This window comes from Mus caroli, unplaced genomic scaffold (genome assembly GCF_978045245.1).
Source record: "Mus caroli unplaced genomic scaffold, Mus_caroli_1 scaffold_14, whole genome shotgun sequence".
Taxonomy (NCBI): Eukaryota; Metazoa; Chordata; class Mammalia; order Rodentia; family Muridae; genus Mus; species Mus caroli.
In genome coordinates, this window is record NW_028227269.1 from 67,959,068 (window position 1) to 67,976,656 (window position 17,589).

Consider the following 17,589-nt stretch of genomic DNA (forward strand, 5'->3'; position numbering starts at 1 on the left):
GATATATCACGAGGCAATTTCAGACAAGTCAACCACAGAGACAATCATGTCTTCTTAAAAGCACAGCCCTCAAGAAGAGCCAGTTTCCATCTTCCTGAGCCCTCTCTGGTCTGCAGAGGGCCTTTTTCTGTGTGTGTCTGCTGACTGTGTGTTTCCTCACCTCCGACAAATGGCTTTTCTTCTCCTGATTCTGTCTGCAATGTTTGAGATTTCTCTGCTGCTACCTGTTTTAAATTCCTTCACTGGCAGAGAAAACAAACTTAATCAAGACCCTTAGACTGTATCAGAAACTTAAATGTGATTTCTCTGTTGAATAGAAATGCAAATCACATTTGTCCAAGGAGGGGAAAAAAGACCTCCCCAAATAAATAACCCCAAAGGTTACAATTTTGGGACCTCACATTGACTTTAATCATATTTAAATTATCTACAACCTTCCTTTTTATTCTCTGACTGCATATTTGCTCCTACCTTGTATTTTGTCCCATGGTTTTTTTTTTTTTTTTTTTTTTTTTGCTGTCTCAAAAAGCTTTATTTTCACTTGGTCCAAGACTTGACAGAGGCTCCAGGGCGGTTACAAAGCTGCCTAGTGGCTTGAGAGGTTTATACAGGTGGAGGTCCCAGGGCGGGCTGGTGCAGAGCAGAGGGGGGGAGCCCCTTGGAAGGCACAGAGGCCTCCTAGTCGTGCTTGAGAGTGAGGCGCTCAAAGAGATACTCGCCCAGAGATCCCTGGGGCGCGCCAGACTGCGCTGGTTGTGGCCCTGCCACCCTACGGAGGTTGGTCAGGTGGTTGCCCATCTTCTTGATGAGTTTCACCTCCTTACCCAGGAAGTGGCTTTCCAAGAAGTCACAGAGATGAGGGTCTGCGCGGGCAGAACCCAGGGCATGCAGATCCAAGAGGGCCTGGTTCAGGTTCTTCTCCAGGGCCAAGGCAGCTTCCATGGCCTCCTGGGTTTTACCCCATTCATCTTGAGATGGTTTCTGCACATCCTGGAAGAGTGCACGGCCCCCCGCGATTGTTCTGCAACTCGAGGAGACGCTCGGCTCCCTCGCGCTTCTCCTCGGCCAATTCGCGGAAGAAGTGGCCTACGCCCTCCAGAGCCACTTCATCCCGATCAAAAAAGAAGCCCAGAGAGAGGTAGGTGTAGGAGGCCCGCAGGTGCAAGTTGACCAGGCGGTTCACGGCAGCTTCCACCTCGGTGGAATAATTCTGACGAATCTGAGAGGTCATGGCTGATCCGGAGTAGGAGCTAACCACGAAGAGACGGTGCAGACTGGTCCTAGGAGCCGAAGGCAGCAAGGAGATGGTCCCGGAAGCTGCGACTGGAGAGACTTGTAAGGCGGCTGGAAGCGAGTTCAGTGGGAATCCCCGGGTCTGTTCCGTTCAAACACTGTTGAAGCAAGACACAGATCCACGGGACCTCCAAGGCGCTGCTTGTCCCATGTTTGTACCCATAGATTCCCTAATTAATGAATGATGTAAATCACTGACACACTCATCTCTTGTCAAAACCTATATCTGCACCCCACTCCCCCATAGACACTCTACTAAGCATGGCACACACACAAACACCCATTGTTGACTCTGGTTCCTCTGATGCATCCTCATGGCGGCATGGGTTTTAAGGACATTTATGCTGTCCACCTTTGCAACATAAAAGAAATCTCTAATTCAGAAATAAGCTAGATACCCGGGCAGTGGTGGCGCACGCCGTTAATCCCAGCACATGGGAGGCAGAGGCAGGCGGATTTCTGAGTTTGAGGCCAGCCTGGTCTACAGAGTGAGTTCAGGACAGCCAGGGCTACACAGAGAAACCCTGTCTCGAAAAATAACAACAACAACAATAACAAAACAAAAACAAAAGCAAGAAAGCAAGCAAGCAAGCAAGCAAGCAAGAAAGCAAGAAAGAAAGAAAGAGAAAGAAAGAGAGAAAGAAAAGGAAATAAACTAGAACTGTCAGGTATGAAAACTCAACATTTCTCTCCAAATAATCTCTACCATTTTCCTGCATATCTTATTAATGTCATATCTATGTTCTGAGGTTGGGGTCCTCAGAATGCCTGCTATGTCTTTAGCGCTACTGGGATTCTCTCTACCCAACCCCACACACATAACTCCTAGGCTGATTGAACTGGGACCGTGTAGCTACTTCTAACTGGATAGCAGCCCACAAAGGAAGGCTCAATACAAGCAGCCCACTGAGAGCCCTGGCTTGGCAAATTTGACAAGGAGAATTCCAGTGAATATTTGGCGGTGCAAGAGGGAGATGGAACACTGGCACTCAGGGGTCAGCAGGTAGACAAATAGAATTGCCAAGGAACTCCATGAAGGAGCATGAAGGAGCTGTGGGGCTGGCAAGAAGGTGGGTGTACTTATTTATTTATTTATTAAGACAGGGTCTTGCTATGTGGCCTGGGCAATTCTCCTGCATTAACTTTCTGAGTACTGGAATCACAGACACGTGCCAGTACAACTGATTTTGCTATTTATTTTATGGTGCTGGGAATTAAATCCAGAGCCTTGGATATCAGACAAGCTCTCTGCTACTTAACTAACCCCACCCCCAACACCCCAGCACTTGCGTTTTAGACCTCTGTTTGATCTTGGAAGACTCCAGGTTCTGGACCTTCCTTCTGGACTGTCAATGCAACAAGTCCACCTAGCCACCCGATGTGACTTTTCCGGAGATGCCATGGCACTCATCTTTGGGATATGGCTTTTCCTTTATTACCCAAATGTGGCCTCAAAGGGACCCCACAATTCCCCAGTTGGGCTTCAAAGGGACCCCCCAATTCCTGAGAGCTATCTGCATGTGTCCACTTCTTCCAATCAAAAGCTCTTCACTCACTCTCTCATCCTTTCTAACAAGTTAATAAGAGGATAACCATTCTATAAATAATGAAAAGTATATCCTACTGTCGGTGGGAATGTAAATTCACCTAGTCATTATGGGAAACAATATGGGGGTTCCTCAAAAATCTACAACTATAAAGCCACGGTGATCTGATAAGCCCCATTCATGGATATCTATTCTGGGGAAGTGAAATGAGCACACCCACACTCTCATGCACATTGAAGCGCTCTGGAACCAACACAGGTAACCATTAACAGGTGAACGCATAAGGAAAGGGTGAAGTTGGGGGTGTGGCTCAATGGTAGAGCACTTGCTTCGCATGCTCAAGGCCCTGAGTTCAATCCCCAGTACCACAGGAGAAGTAAATACATTCTGTCTGTCCATCTATTTACTCTTCAACCGTAAAAGAGAAGTCCTGTGTTCTGCTGAAACATGGATGGAACCAGGGGAACGTAACGGTAAGGGAAGTGAGGTATGGAAGGACCAATGTATGTTCTCATTACAGATGGATGCTTTAAAAATTGTCTTAGAAGTAGAGAGTAGACAGGGGCTACAAGAGTCTGGGAAGGGCGTACAGGGAGAGAAGGACGGGGAGACACTTTAAATGGGAGCTCCTGGATACAGAATTATTTCTAATATTCTAAGACAGAGTAGGATAACTATAATAAATTGCAATTAATCAAATACTTCAAATAGACAATTAAGAGGATTTTTTGTTTTTGTTTTTATTTTTAAATGGTGTCTCATTATGTAGTCCTGGTTGTCCTGGAACTCACTATGCAGACTAGGTTGGCCTTGAACTCAGAGATCAGCCTGCCTCTGCCTGACAAGTACTGGGACTGAAGGTGTGCTGCACTATGCCTGGCAGAAGATGATCACTTTAAGATAGGATCTCATGCTGGGCGTAGTGGCACACGCCTTTAATCCCAGCACTCGGGAGGCAGAGGCAGGTGGATTTCTGAGTTCGAGGCCAGCCTGGTCTACAAAGTAAATTCCAGGACAGCCAGGGCTATATAGAGAAACCCTGTCTCAAGAAAAAAAAAAAAAAAGATAGGATCTCATGCAGTCCAGGGTGGCCTGAAACTCACTATGTAGCAGAGGCTGGCTTCAAATTTCTGATCCTCTTAGGTGCTAGGATTACAGACCAGACTCATCTCTTCCAACTTCTGTGGAGCTGAGAATCAAAGCCAGGGCTTCCTGCATGCCAGGTAAGCACTCTACCCACAGAGACAGGGTTCCAGCCCGTCCTCAAGGATTTTCTAGGAAAAAATATGTTTCCTTGGTTATCCCAGACCTTCCTCTGCTTCTCTCAATCATTCATTCCTTTTTCTCATGTGCACATCACAGATCCCAAGATCAATAAGGCAATGTTTAAGCTTTGAGGAAGCTCTCAATCCTTCAAGTGCAGCAAGAGACAGTGGGATGAAGGGGTGAAGTGTGAGGGTGGGTCCAGTGTGCATGGGTGGGAACCGGATCCCTGGCTGTCTTGGGTGGGGGTGAGAAGGGGCTGTGTGGCCTTGGCTGGCAGCTTTTCTTTACTGGTTTTTATAGTTCTGGCCAGGAGCCACACGTAACCAGAGACACATGTCCAACTTGGATTAATTAAATGGCAGCTTCAGCCAAAGTTTGGTGCTCCTTCTAATGTTTTTGGTGTTGTAATGTCTTTTAAAAAATTCTTTTTTCCCTTTAAATATTTGTTAATGTAAGTTGCTATATTTAATCCTATAGCCTGTAAAATTTAAACATTGAGAGACGTCTGGTCTTGATTTTTAAAACTGGGGATTTATTTTTGGCTTTTTCCATGAGAACACAACTTCACTCCTCAAAGAGCATCTAGTTTTGATTTTTTTAATGAGAGATGACTGAAAATTTTGTGTTTTTAAATTTTTTGGTAGGTTTTATGTAGCCCAGATTGGCCGCGGGCTCACTATACAGCCAAGGATGATGTTAAACTACTGGTCCCCTGTCTTTCAAATACTCTTACACCACCACCCCACCACCCCAAGTGCTCACTGTCATCTTCCCTGGTTATAGGATACGTAAGGAAGGGGTGAGGTAATGAAAAGTAGCAGTCGTTATTCGTCGCCCACTAACCTTCAGTTAAAGTCAAGTCCTTGCCTAGTTTCTAGTTCCGAGTGTCCTGACTCTCAGGGTAGCGAGGTTCTGGGGAAGGAAGTTCCCTTATCTAGAGATGGATATTCTAGGGGCCACACATAGTCAGGCTGTGTGCACACAAACCTAGCTGTGCACTCTAGGCTGTGTGCTCTGCACAAGCAATGGTACCATAGGTAGGCCCATGTCCCTCGTCTACAGGGTCACTGCCATGTTGGAGGCAGGCTGACAGGTTTGGTCATATTTATTTAGGGTGGGGGCTGTAGTGAGAAAGAGTTCCTGGGACATTTTGTAAGGCCTGTTACAGCTTCTGCTTTTGTTTTGTTGTTATTGTTTTGTTTTGCTGTTTGTTTATTTTGGACACAAGGTCTCATTGTGAGGCCTAGGCAATCCTCTGCCTCAGCCTCCTGAGAGCTGGGATTGCAGGTCTGTGCTATCACTCCTGGGTTCTTCTTCTTTTAGGGCACACACAGGGCAAGTCTTGCCCGCAGAGGCTGAGGGTGCAAGGCCCAGCTATATTTCTAGTTGCTTTGGTCATGATTTCCTACAGGTAGCAGAGATTGTCCTTCTGGTCCTCACCCTGTACACTGAGGCCAGGCATCCTCCAGACACCAGCAGGGCTCTCCTGGCTGTGTAGCTCCAGTGGTTCATTGGAGTGGGACACCCAGGCATTTCTCTGAAGCAAGGTGGGGTGGGGTCCTGCTGACTCAAGAGCTCCTCTACCACCTTGTTTTAGTTGTGTGTCTTTGTTGCTATGACAGAACACAGGACAAAGCCTCCTTAGGAAAGGACAGTTTATTTTGGCTCATGGTTTGAAGGTACAGTTAGTTTATCAGCGGTCAGATTATACCCACGGTCAGGAATCAGAGAGAGGGATGGATGTTGGGGTTCTGTTTACTCTCTTCTTTTTATGCAACTTGGTGTCTCAGTTCACAAAATTGATACTACTCACATTTAGGGTTGGTGTTTCCACCCTCTTAACTCAAACTAGACAGTCTCTCACAGACCTGCCCAGAGGTATACTGCTTAAATGATCCTAAGTCCTGTCAAATCGATAGTCACTATGAACCACCACACAACTCTTAAGGCTGAGCAGATGAGGGTCCACTTCACCTGGGCTGTGGGGACCAGACTTCCCCCTTGAATTCACCAGGTCCCAGCTCACATCCCTGGCCTACCATTTTTTATACCCAGCCCTATGTTCTGGGAGCTTTTTATCAAGTTTTCAAGAAAGAAACCAGGACTCAGGTGACACTCCCCTATTTCTACCAATTGTGTTGGAATAATCATATTATAGCATAATATAGCCAATCACGCAAGTATTTTTCTGAGGCCCACTGTCTAGTGGAGGGGAGGGGCATATCTTTAGCATCTCTCTGGCCTAACCCAGATTCTATTTGCATTCAGCTGGGGGCACAATGGTATTTTCCCATCCACATCTTCCTCCAGTCACCCTTCCCTGTGTCTCAGGCTTATTTATGGATCCAATACAGATACTGAAGTCAATGAGCCAGAGTTACCTTCTGGACAAGGTATAAGAAAGCCAGGCTTCTCTAGTTGGAACAGAGGGTGAGAGGGGGTGGCGGTGCTTTCTGATGAGAGAGCTCACTGTTAAGAGCATGTGCAGCTCTTGCAGAGGACCCAGATTCCATCCCCAGTACCCACCTCCGGTGTCTTGCAGTTCTAGGGATCTGATACTTTCTTCTGGTCTTCCTGAGTACCTGCATTCATGTGGTGTGTACACACACACACACACACACACACACACACTTTAAAACATTAAAGAAAACCCCCAACAGCTCAACACTTTTTTCTGTTCACATCATCCTTCTTCTACCTTCATTGCATTTGTCTGTTCTTCTGGTTCTGATGAAGCTGACAGACAGACTGAGCCACAGGATAGACACCAGCCAGCCCAAGCCCTGTGTTCAACACGTCTGTTCAAGGCTAGATGTGGGCCCAAGTCAGACAAACAATGGCCAGTCCCTGGATGTTTGCATAACTGAGAGAAAAGATGGCCTAACTGTTCCAATGTGATCCTAAGGCTGCCGGGGGGAGGGACATCTGTGTGGGGGAGGAACATCTGTGTGGGGGTTAGAAAAGTCGTCAGAGGAAAGCAATTCTGAGAAAGAAACAGCCAAGACGGCAGAAGTTAGAGGTGCCTTGCACTTTCAGGTCAGACGTCTGTGAATAAATGTTTCCACTATGTCCATTTGAGTTAGGACCACCCCTACCCTTGTTATAGCTATGTGTTCCATCTCTACCACACATACACAGAAAAAAGAAGCTCTGTGGGGGCCCTAGACATCATTAAAGGAAGTCAGGGCAGGAACCTGGAGGGAGGAGCCATTCCAGAGGCCACTGAGGAGTGCTGCTTGCTGGCTTGCTCCCCATGGCCTGCTCAGTGTGCTTTGTTAGAGAACCAGGACCATCAGTCCAAAGGTGGCTCCGCCCACAATGGCCTGGGGCCCCCTGCATCAATCACTGATTAAGGAACCGTTCTACAGGCTTTCTTTGCCTAACAGAGGTTTCCTTCACTCAGATAACTTTAGCTTGTGTCAGGTTGACTAAAGCTAGCCAGCACAGTAGGCTAGCAGGGGTTCAGTCCATAGGGGTATCCACCTAAGAATTCTCTCCTTGGATGGGTTCTTCCCCACTCAGCCTGCCACCACAGTGACCCTGGGGTTGGCCAGCCAGACTCCAGCCCACAACTTAGAAAACAACTCACGGACTTGGCGTTCTGTTTTCACAGGTATTCACTTCTTCAGGTTACAGTGGCTTCTCTGGGACAAGCAACATCATGCCCTACCCAGGTGGGAATTAGATTCAGTTCTTAATGACTCCACTCCCTCACCAGCAAATGATTAAACGAGATAGAATCTACTGTGTTCTTATGTTAATAAAGCTGGATGCAGGCTTTCTGTAGCTGTCAACAGTGCAGTATCTTTTTATCTTCCTTTCTCACCATCCTTAGCACTGGACATATCCATCCCTCTTCTCTGTGGGACAGGACGCCCTTCTCCACCCACATACTTTCCCTAACATCACTGCACAAGGAACCGTGAGCAAGGGAGGCTGAAAAAGGTATCTCATTTCTATGTACCAGGTAGAAATCAGGAGCCCCTTTCTGAAGGAGGAGGAGGAGGAGGAGGAGGAGGAGGAGGAGAAGAAGAAGAAGAAGAAGAAGAAGAAGAAGAAGAAGAAGAAGAAGAAGAAGAAGAAGAAGAAGAAGAAGAGGAGGAGGAGGAAGAGGAGGAGGAGGAGGAGGAGAAGGAGGAAGAGAAGAGGAAGAGGAGGAAGAGGAGGAGAGGGAGGAAGAGGAGGAAGAGAAAGGATGAGTAGTAAATATTACCAGGAAGTCTCTAGCAAGTTAACGTAATGTGCTACAGCAAGAGCCTCACAGGGTTAACTCTATAGCTGGTGGGACCTATGAAGTCCCCTGGGCAAAAGGCTGATAGATTCTGACAACTCCGTAGACACTCCCCCTCCCTGCTTTGAATGCTAGGAAACCGTTCAGGACCTCAGGGGAAACCTTCACTATTATTATCTGTCCTGACTGTTCACAGGTCACCATTCAGGTCAACTCCACAAGAACAGCTGGGCTTCCAATAGTGTGAGGCCTCAGAACCAGTTCAGGAAGCTTCCAGGGAACCTTGTCCTTACTTGACCCCCGTCTGGCTGAGAACAGACAATAGCAGCTTTCTTCATGTCAAAGTGGGGAGGGGCTTCCTGGCGTGTGTCACTACCATAGAGAGGGGTTTATGAAGAGTGGCATCCCAGGCTTCTTCTATAGCTCAGGAGACCTGTAACTGCATTTCAAGTCCATCTTCACCAGTTGGTAGCAGCCATGTGACAGTCACCCTCGCCCTTTCACTGGTTACCACAGGAGCGTGCTCAGCGTGGTTCTTGTTCCGGTGCTCTGCCTCCCAGATACAAAGCATCACCAGCCTCTGTGTTACTAAATATCTATTCCACCTCTACTGTGCACACCGGGCTGATGTAAGCGCTGAGGAGGTCATGGAGGTGAGAAAAGACACTGTTCCCCCTCTCACGGAGTTTAAATCTACCAGAGCAAAGAAGAGTTATTTCGAAATGCTTCTGTGTCATGTGAATTTCAAAAAAAAACAAAGGAAAGGCTTGGGAGAAGCGGGAGAAGTAGGGTATTCTACTTCCCTGCACTTAAAACTGAAGTGTCTTCAAGAGGCTGATTTCCCAATCCCTGTATGTGACCTTCAGAAGAGATGGAGACAATGTGTCATAACTTGTGGGAGGTGGGGGGGGGGGTGAGAGGGGAGGGGGCTGGGTGGGGGCTGGGGGACTGTGGCTCACAGGTGAAATCTGTTCTTGCCAACTGCAGCTCTGGTACCTCCTACTAACTCCTATCCCTTCCTGCTTTCTCGAAGAGCCCTACCTCAGTTTACCCTTCCCCAAAGTGGAGCAATTGCATTTGTGTCATCTTTGTGCCCCCCCCCCACTCCCACAGTCTGTGCTGAAGCAGCTTTGTGAGAACTGGGGCTTACTCAAATCTTTCTTGGCGAGGTCAGTGGGATGGTACCGGCTTTTCAAAACGGCTGATTTGGCTGTGAATTTATCCTTCTTTATATTTTATTTTATTTTATTTCATTTTATTTTATTTTCAGGAGTGATGAATGAAGGATAGCCAGCCAGAAAATAATCCCCAGGGAGAATGATCAGGACATCAGAAGCCCAGGGGAGAGCCTGGATCTTCGAAGCCTGATGCTCTGTTTGTACATCTAAGGCAGCTCTGCTTTGTCTGGGAGCCCTTGTCTTCCTGGCTGCACTTCCGGCAGCCATCTCTCCTTCTTCAGGAGTGGAGTCCTCCACACTGTCCAGCAATGTGAAGCCCTTGAATCTGTCCACATGTAGTTTGCATTTATTTGTTTGACCACTTTTTTTTTTTCTTCCTGTGTTCCCTCAATGTTTACTGAGCGCCAGTCCTTGGCATGTGAGATCCTTGTCTCTATTTGCTATCTTGAGGGTTTGCACTTATCTTCTTTCCTATATAATTAGCTGCATTTTCCAAGAGTGATTGGCACTTGCAAACAGATGTTACTCAGACCTTTTCTGATAGCAGCGTCTTGATTGTTCAGAGAGGCACCACCTTCTCCATCAAAGTTTCATGTGTCCGTTGGCCCAGATTAGTGTCCATATCCTGGGCATCCTACAGCTACACACTCATGAGGACCGGAGTGTCTTTATTTAGTCACAAGAGAAATCCGAGCCACCTGGATCTAGCTAACAAAGACTCCAGTCGGTAGGGCTTTAGTCACCTGACAGGTCTGAATGAAACTTCCTCCTCTGGGACCAAGGGAAAGGAAGCTGGAAGATTCGCATTGTGGGTCAGAATGAAGGTGAGGCTTAGAAGGAATGCAAGCAGAGTTTTATACTAAACGATTAGAAGAAGAAAACAATCACAAGAACAGAAGAATTGCAGTTGGCATGCGTGCAACTGACTTTGAGATTGTGACTGGCTTCGAGCTCAGAGTGAATCTTGTGCTATGTCAATAGTCATGTATCTAGGGAGTCACCTATCTGTCTTGTTACCTGGCACGTAATACCTGGATCCATATTTTAAGAGACACTTTAACACAGAGGATTCCTAGAGGACAGTGATGTTAAAATATGTGAGGACCTTAACCTTAACCTTAACCTTAGCCACATAACATAATTTAGGGATACAATTATCACCTTCAAATATTTGAAGCTTTCGATAGAGGCCATTGAGATCCTCCACTGGGTGAAATGCAGAGATCGTGAAGTAAGTGATCATGAATTTCCCAGCTCCAAGGGCCACATCTGCAACACAACCTCTATACCCAAGGCTTAGGGAACACCATGGAAAGGGGGACAGAAAGATCGTAAGACCCAGAGGACCAGGACGCCTACTGTAGTATCTTCTGGACATGACAGAGAGATTGAACCTCTGAAATCTCAACATATGGTTGCTCAAATGAGACTTTTATCAAGCCAGTATCCGTCAACATGACAGTATGGACAGAGAAAACTTCACAAGGCCTGATCCATAGATGAAGAGGTGCAGGCAGTCAGGGGCTGCTGAGAGTCGGAGAATCTGTTTTCTCCAGGGATGGACCCCCGATATGCTATCCAGATCTGAATGGTCAGTTCTAACCATGTGTACAAGCAATTAGTATGTGTGGACTTGGCAGGATATGTGTATGCATGTACATACATGTCTCATTAATGTTTAAAGTGAGGTCAGGAATTTGAGAGGGGTTGCAGGAGTTGGGGGGAAGAAGGGGTGGAAATGATATAAATACAGTACTCACGTATGAAATTCTAAACTTTTTAAAACTAAAAAGAGGAAGAAGGAGGAGAAGAAGAAGGAGAAGGAGGAGAAGGGGAAGGGAAGGAGAAGAAGGAGGAGGAAGAGGAGAAGAAGAAGAAGAAGAAAAGAAGAAGAAGAAGAAGAAGAAGAAGAAGAAGAAGAAGAAGAAGAAGAAGAAGAAGAAGAAGAGGAGGAGGAGGAGGAGAAGGAGGAGGAGGAGGAGGAGGAGGAAGAGGAAGAGGAAGAGGAAGAGGAAGAAGAAGAAGAAGAAGAAGAAGAAGAAGAAGAAAAAGAAGAAGAAGAAGAAGAAGAAGCAGCAGCAGAAGCAGCTACCACCAGGTATGGTGGTCCATGCCTTTCATCCTAGCACTTGGAAGAGGCAGATGGATCTCTTGAATTTGAGGCTAGCCTGGTCTACTGGTTTACATAGTAAGTCCTAGGACAGCCAGGGCTACACAGCCAGTCCCTATCTCAAAAAATAGAAGAAACAGAAGTGGGGCACAGGAGAAGGAGGAGTAGGAGGAGAGGAGGCTATCATAACAAGAGCTGGTACCTATGGGATCAGCACCCTCATGGCTCTACAGATTGTTACCTGGGTCATTCACTTAGGCTCTTAAATTCTTTTAAAATTGTGACAGGTAGAAAGTTTCACTTCTCTGATGTTTGCCCGTGTCCCATGTGAATCACAGTTGTCGTCACTGTCATTGTCACCGTCACCATCATCATCACCACCACCACCATCATCACCGTCATCATCAATCATTATCACTGGTGGTGGAAGCAGCAGCAGCAGAAAAATTTTGCATCCCTTGGGCCTACATTCTCTTTCTAGGCTTTCCCAGAGCTTGGCATTCCTATTCCAGGTAACCCAGGCCATTGATCCAGTGCACCGAATGGCCCTTCCCACAGATGCCCAGAACGTGCCTGGGCAACCCAGATTAGTGCTGGCTGCAAGAGCACTTCCTGTGCATCTTATTCCAGTTTAGTTCTCAGCATCTGTAAGCACCCGCTGAGGCCAGCTCTGAGGGATGGTGGGGTTACATCAGGCCAACCCGAGGAAAGGGGACAGAGGAACAGTCTGTTGCCCAAGTGCTTGATGTACTTGAAGATTATGAGGACCTAGCCACGCTCTCTCCTTCCCTCCCTCTCCCTCTCTCTCTCTCTCTCTCTCTCTCTCTCTCTCTCTCTCTCTCTCTCTCTCTCTCTCTCTCTCTCTCTCTCTCGGACAGTCTCCTTTGTAATCCCAAGCACACTTTAACTTCATGAACAAGAGGGTGGCGGGCTTGATGGTCACTCAGAAGTACTTGGCTCCTCTCTGGTACTGATTCCTCCCACCCAATGTCACCAGGAAAACGAAGCAGGAACACACAAATGCTGGCAGAGCTGCTGCTGGGTCCTCCAGGGCAGACCATCTGCTCCTCTCTCCGTGCTCCTGCTGAAGGACAGGGGACTTACTGCTCTTCAGCGCTTCCCACCTCCTTTCTTCTGGGCGGAGTCTAAAAGTCTCCTTTCTGCCTGGAACTGAACCTTGCCTCCTAAACTCTGGGAGTGTCTCTGAGAATCACCTCTTGGTCTTACCTCTGTCCACAAAAGCTCGTGGCACAGGGCTCTGCCTCACCAAGGCATTGGTGAAGAGGCTCTGGTCCGCCCTTTAGGCAGAGGCTGGCTTCAGAAGCGGGTTATGGCAGGGAAATCTGGGGACCCAGATCTGGGACGAATTCAGAGGCTGAATCTAAAATCCTGGAGCCCAGGTCTGTGTCACTGATGAAGCTTGGCTGTCCCTTAGGTCACAAGTGTCTCCCAAATGCCCAGGTCACAGGTGGTGAACATTTAAAAGTCATGGCTGAGGACGTGGCTCAGTTGGTAAAGTGCTTGCCATGTAAGCAGGAAGGCTCGAGTTTGGACCTCCAGCATCCACATCAAAAAGCTAGAGGCAGAGAATCTATGTGACTCGATGGCTAGTCAGTGTAGCCAAGTTGGTAACCTCCACGTTTAGTGAAAGGCCCTGTCTCAAACAAACAAACAAACAACAAACAAGAGATAAGACATCCAACACCAACCTCTGGCTTACACATGCATACGTGCATACGTGCATAAGTGCATGCACGCATGATCTATAGACACACAAAGTGCTGGGGTCGAGTGGAAGGTGTTTAGGTCCCTAGAGTGTGCCTTTGAGAGATGCCAGGACTCCAGCCCCTTCCTCTCTTTCTGTTTGCTTTCTTCTCCCTGGACTTCCACCACCAAGTACTTACTGCGCAGGCGTCGGCCCAAAGCCATAGGCCGAGAGACCACGGAAGGATCCCTCTGAAACCGGAAGCCTGAGAAACTTTTCCTCCGGATAATTTGTTTACTTCAAATGTTTGTCATGACCACAAAAAGTTGACTAACAGAACACAAGCTTAGTTCCTGCCCCCAAGGGGAAAGACTGCTACTAGATCTGGTCTGCAGAAGTGTTGTACAATATTACAGAAAAAAAAATGGATTCAACGTATATGTTGACAGAATCAAGTTTATGGCTTCTTGGGAGGGGGGGTGGCGGAACAAAATCAGGAGAGCTCATGATGGCACCTCCTGGATGAATGGGCAGTGTTGTTCAGACTGAATGTGTACCTGGAAGGCCCCCACACTCTGCTACTCCCTCGAGTGGAGACCAGGCACCACCCTTGCGCAAACATCGCTGATCTTAGGAGGATTCTACATGCTAACGCTATCAGAGCGATTGTCCATACTTGTGCCTCCTGACTCTCAGCACCTCTGCTGCAATGCTTCTGGATTAGCCAGGGCTTTGTCAGTCACGGGACAGAGTAAACTCACTTACTTTAAACAATTAAAAGTAAGAGCAGCTGATGGGCAGGCCTGTGACACTGGGAAGGATGCCCGAGATTGTGTGGGGTTGAAGGAAGGACTGCAGGAAGCACAGAAGTGGCCACACAGCCCTGCCAGGATGCTCCGGCTCTCTTCTGTTCATCTCCGCCTATCACTGCACGCCTATCATCTCTTCACCAGAGATGCCGGTGTCACGTGGTGTGGCTCAGACCTTGAGTCTCCCTAGGTTTGCTTTGGTTATTCAGGGTAAAACTGAAGAACTGCTCTCTATTGAGGGGAGCTGCAAAGGGAGGGGTGGGGCAGGGGATGGAAGAGGAGGTGGTGCTAAGCAGGTGAGTGGCTGGTGGGGCACGAACTGAGAGGATTCTGGTTGCTTCTCACAAACTGATGACAGTAAATAAGATGAAATGCAAAGGAAAAGAAACAGAAAGAGACCCAAACTGGCAAAACTCTGGTGTAGAAACTTAGAGAGATGCAGTTCAAAGTTATTCGGTGCTATGCCCGTTAATCTTTTTTTATTTTTATTTTTTTAGATCGTCTCAGTTTGAAGCCATGACTGGCTTAGATAGAAGTCACTATGTAGACCAGGCTATCCTCCTACCTATAGCAATCCTCCTGCCTCTGCCCCCTGAGTGCTAGCATTATAGGAGTATGCTACCATGTCTAGCTCTCTTCAATGATTAAAAAGGAAAACTAAAATCTTGGTTATGTTCCCAGAGGCCCAGCATCCTCAAGGATGAGTTTAAGCCTGGACAAGGCAACAGCAATTTCCAGACTCACCTGAGCTGAGGAGTGAGACTATCTAAAACACCAGCCACAAAACAAAGAAATCCTCGACAAACCGGGTTCATAAGATGTGCCCGTGGGTAAAGCCACATGCAGACAAGACCTAATGCTCCATCTCTGGGACCCACATAGAGAAAGGAGAGACTCAGTTCACAAAGGTTGTCCTTTTACCTACACAAGTGTGTCTTTGCATACATGCACACATGCAGTGCGCATGTACATACACAAATGTACACAAATGAATGTAATAAAAAAAAACTAAACAAATGAAACCAGCAAACTAAACATATAATAAAAGCTGAGTGTGCATACTTGGAATTCTACCCCTCGGGAGCCTGAAGTAGGAGGATTATAAGTTTTGAGCCCTGCCTCAAAAACTACAATAAGATCCGAGGCTGATGAAGATGCCTCAGAGATGCTTGCTGTAATAACCTGAGTTCCACCCCGAAACCCACAAAAAGGAGGAGAGAACTGACTCTTCGAAATCGTTGTTTGATCCCCAATGCATACCACACACACATATGTCTCCCATCATGCATTGCATACATTATTAATAATTATAACAAATACATTCAGATAAATTAGAATTCACAAGGCACACTGCCTATATGGAACAAGGTATTTTGTTAGACCTCTCTATAGGGATTTTAGGAACAAGGTCTGCAAACCGGATCCATGCACAGTGGACATCTCACTGGAACTCCTCTGAACTGCTTGTTTAATTATCTACCCCAAAGTTAGGCTCTTAGTGCAACAACCATTTCATTTGCTCAAGGCTGTGTGAATTGTTTTCCTGGCTGCTGCAGTCAACAGAGGCAGGGATGACACTGGAGAACCAAACTTTGCCTCCCTTGGCATCTGTTGCTTGGTTCTGATTGCTGCCTGGCCTTCTCGGCCTCTCATCTTCAAGAAGGCTAACCAGGGGTCTACGAGATGGCTCAGCCAGTAAAGGCGCTTGCTGCCATGGCTGATGGCCTGAGTTCAATACCTGGAACCTACATGGTAGAAGGAGAGAAACGACTTCCAAAAGTTATCCTCTGACCTCCACGTGAACAAACACATACGCATGAGACAAATATATAAAAAGCAAAACCTGGAGTAATGTAAGTGCTCGCTGGTGGATGGGGAGGTTAATCTGGAATCCTTCATACATAGCATTAAATTTTAAGAGGGAAAGACTGGGAGCCGAAGGGCCTCGTAGGGTATAAGTTAGGCACAGAGCATCAGCTACTGCATTAGTGGCCAAAACAAGCTACTAACCCAGGGAAGGAAGATCCAAGAAGTAGAGAGATAGGTTCTTCACAGACTATCAGTCACTTAGAAGAGGGTTTTTATACAACAAGGAGTGGAGCGTGTGTCTTTTTCTTCTCAATCTATGATATCTCACTTTCTCTAACTCTTTCAATTAACGTGGCATGTGTCTGGGAGTATAACGATAACAATGTGTAGTATGTGTGGGAGACTGTAGCAAACGCACTGGCTCCACTCATTATTCAGCTGCCCTTTCCCTCTGATTAACAGAACTTCAGTTGCCTCCCAAAGTGGCAGCATGCCCAGTTACAAATATTTACATCCCCAGATTCCCTAACGGCTGCTGTCTTCTCCATGCGACCTATTTCTGGCCAGTGAGTGTGATCCGACGTCTCCTGATCAGGGCCTTATGAAAGCCGTTGTTTTCTGAGTGAAGGGAAACAGTCAGTAGTGTGTAGTGTGTGTCCCTGTAGTGTGTAGTGTGTGTCCCTGTAGTGTGCAGTGTGTCCCTGTAGTGTGTAGTGTGTGTCCCTGTAGTGTGCAGTGTGTCCCTGTAGTGTGTAGTGTGTGCCTGTAGTGTGTAGTGTGTGTTCCTGTAATGTGCAGTGTGTGTTCCTGTAGTGTGTGTCCCTGTAGTGTGTAATGTGTGTCCCTTTCCTTTCCCGATGTTCCCTCCTGTGTGGGTCACGGATAAAACACACCTGGTGGTGGAGCCACCACTGGAAGCCATGAAGCCTATATGAAGGACAGCGTAATGGAAGGACAGAATGAGGCAGGAGACAAAGCCATCACAGAAAATGGGAGCGTGAGAAGGAAAGAGGATCCCTCACCCCAGAGCCTGACTGTAGCCTCTCACCAGCTAAGGATCCCAACACAATGAACAACATTCGAGGTTCATGGAGAAGCAGTGTTCCTTTATGCAGAGATACTTCAAGCAAGAATAAACAAATAGCAGCAGATTACACTGAAGGCCTGAGTATGTGTGACCTTTGCCTTTCCCAGCTACTCAACTAGAAGTTTCTAGGAATCTCTTCAGAATCTCCATTTATAGTAAAGAACATGTCACCCCTGCCACCCCATGCAACTCTGGCTGCTCCTAGTCTTATCTTACCAGATTGTAATCCCCCTCCCCAAGTCAGCTCTGGAGCCATCCTACACTCCTGCTTATTAAAGAGAGGGGGATTCTTAGCAACCCTTTGCGATTGTATTTGAGAGCCACTAAGATGGCAAACATGGCTACTTCAAAGTCACTCAACTGCAATGGCCCTGTGAGAAGGCAGTACCTGTGCTCACATGGCTTGTTTTTTCTCTCAAACATCTTTCATTTTAGAAATAAATTCAAGCTCTGCTTCCTTCTAGCTTTTCCTGAAACTCTTTTCTGCAAGGACCTGCCTTTACCTGAGTGGAGTTCCCTAAAGGACAAAGGGTACTGACTTCTCAAGCTGCTGG

The 17,589-nt window shown here is 47.1% G+C and overlaps 1 pseudogene; it reads right to left on the reverse strand.

Annotated features, from left to right (window-relative positions):
* Positions 1-496: 496 nt before the first annotated feature.
* LOC110306540 (ferritin light chain 1-like) lies at positions 497-1,431 on the reverse strand (annotated as a pseudogene).
* Between the last annotated feature and the right edge of the window lie 16,158 nt (positions 1,432-17,589).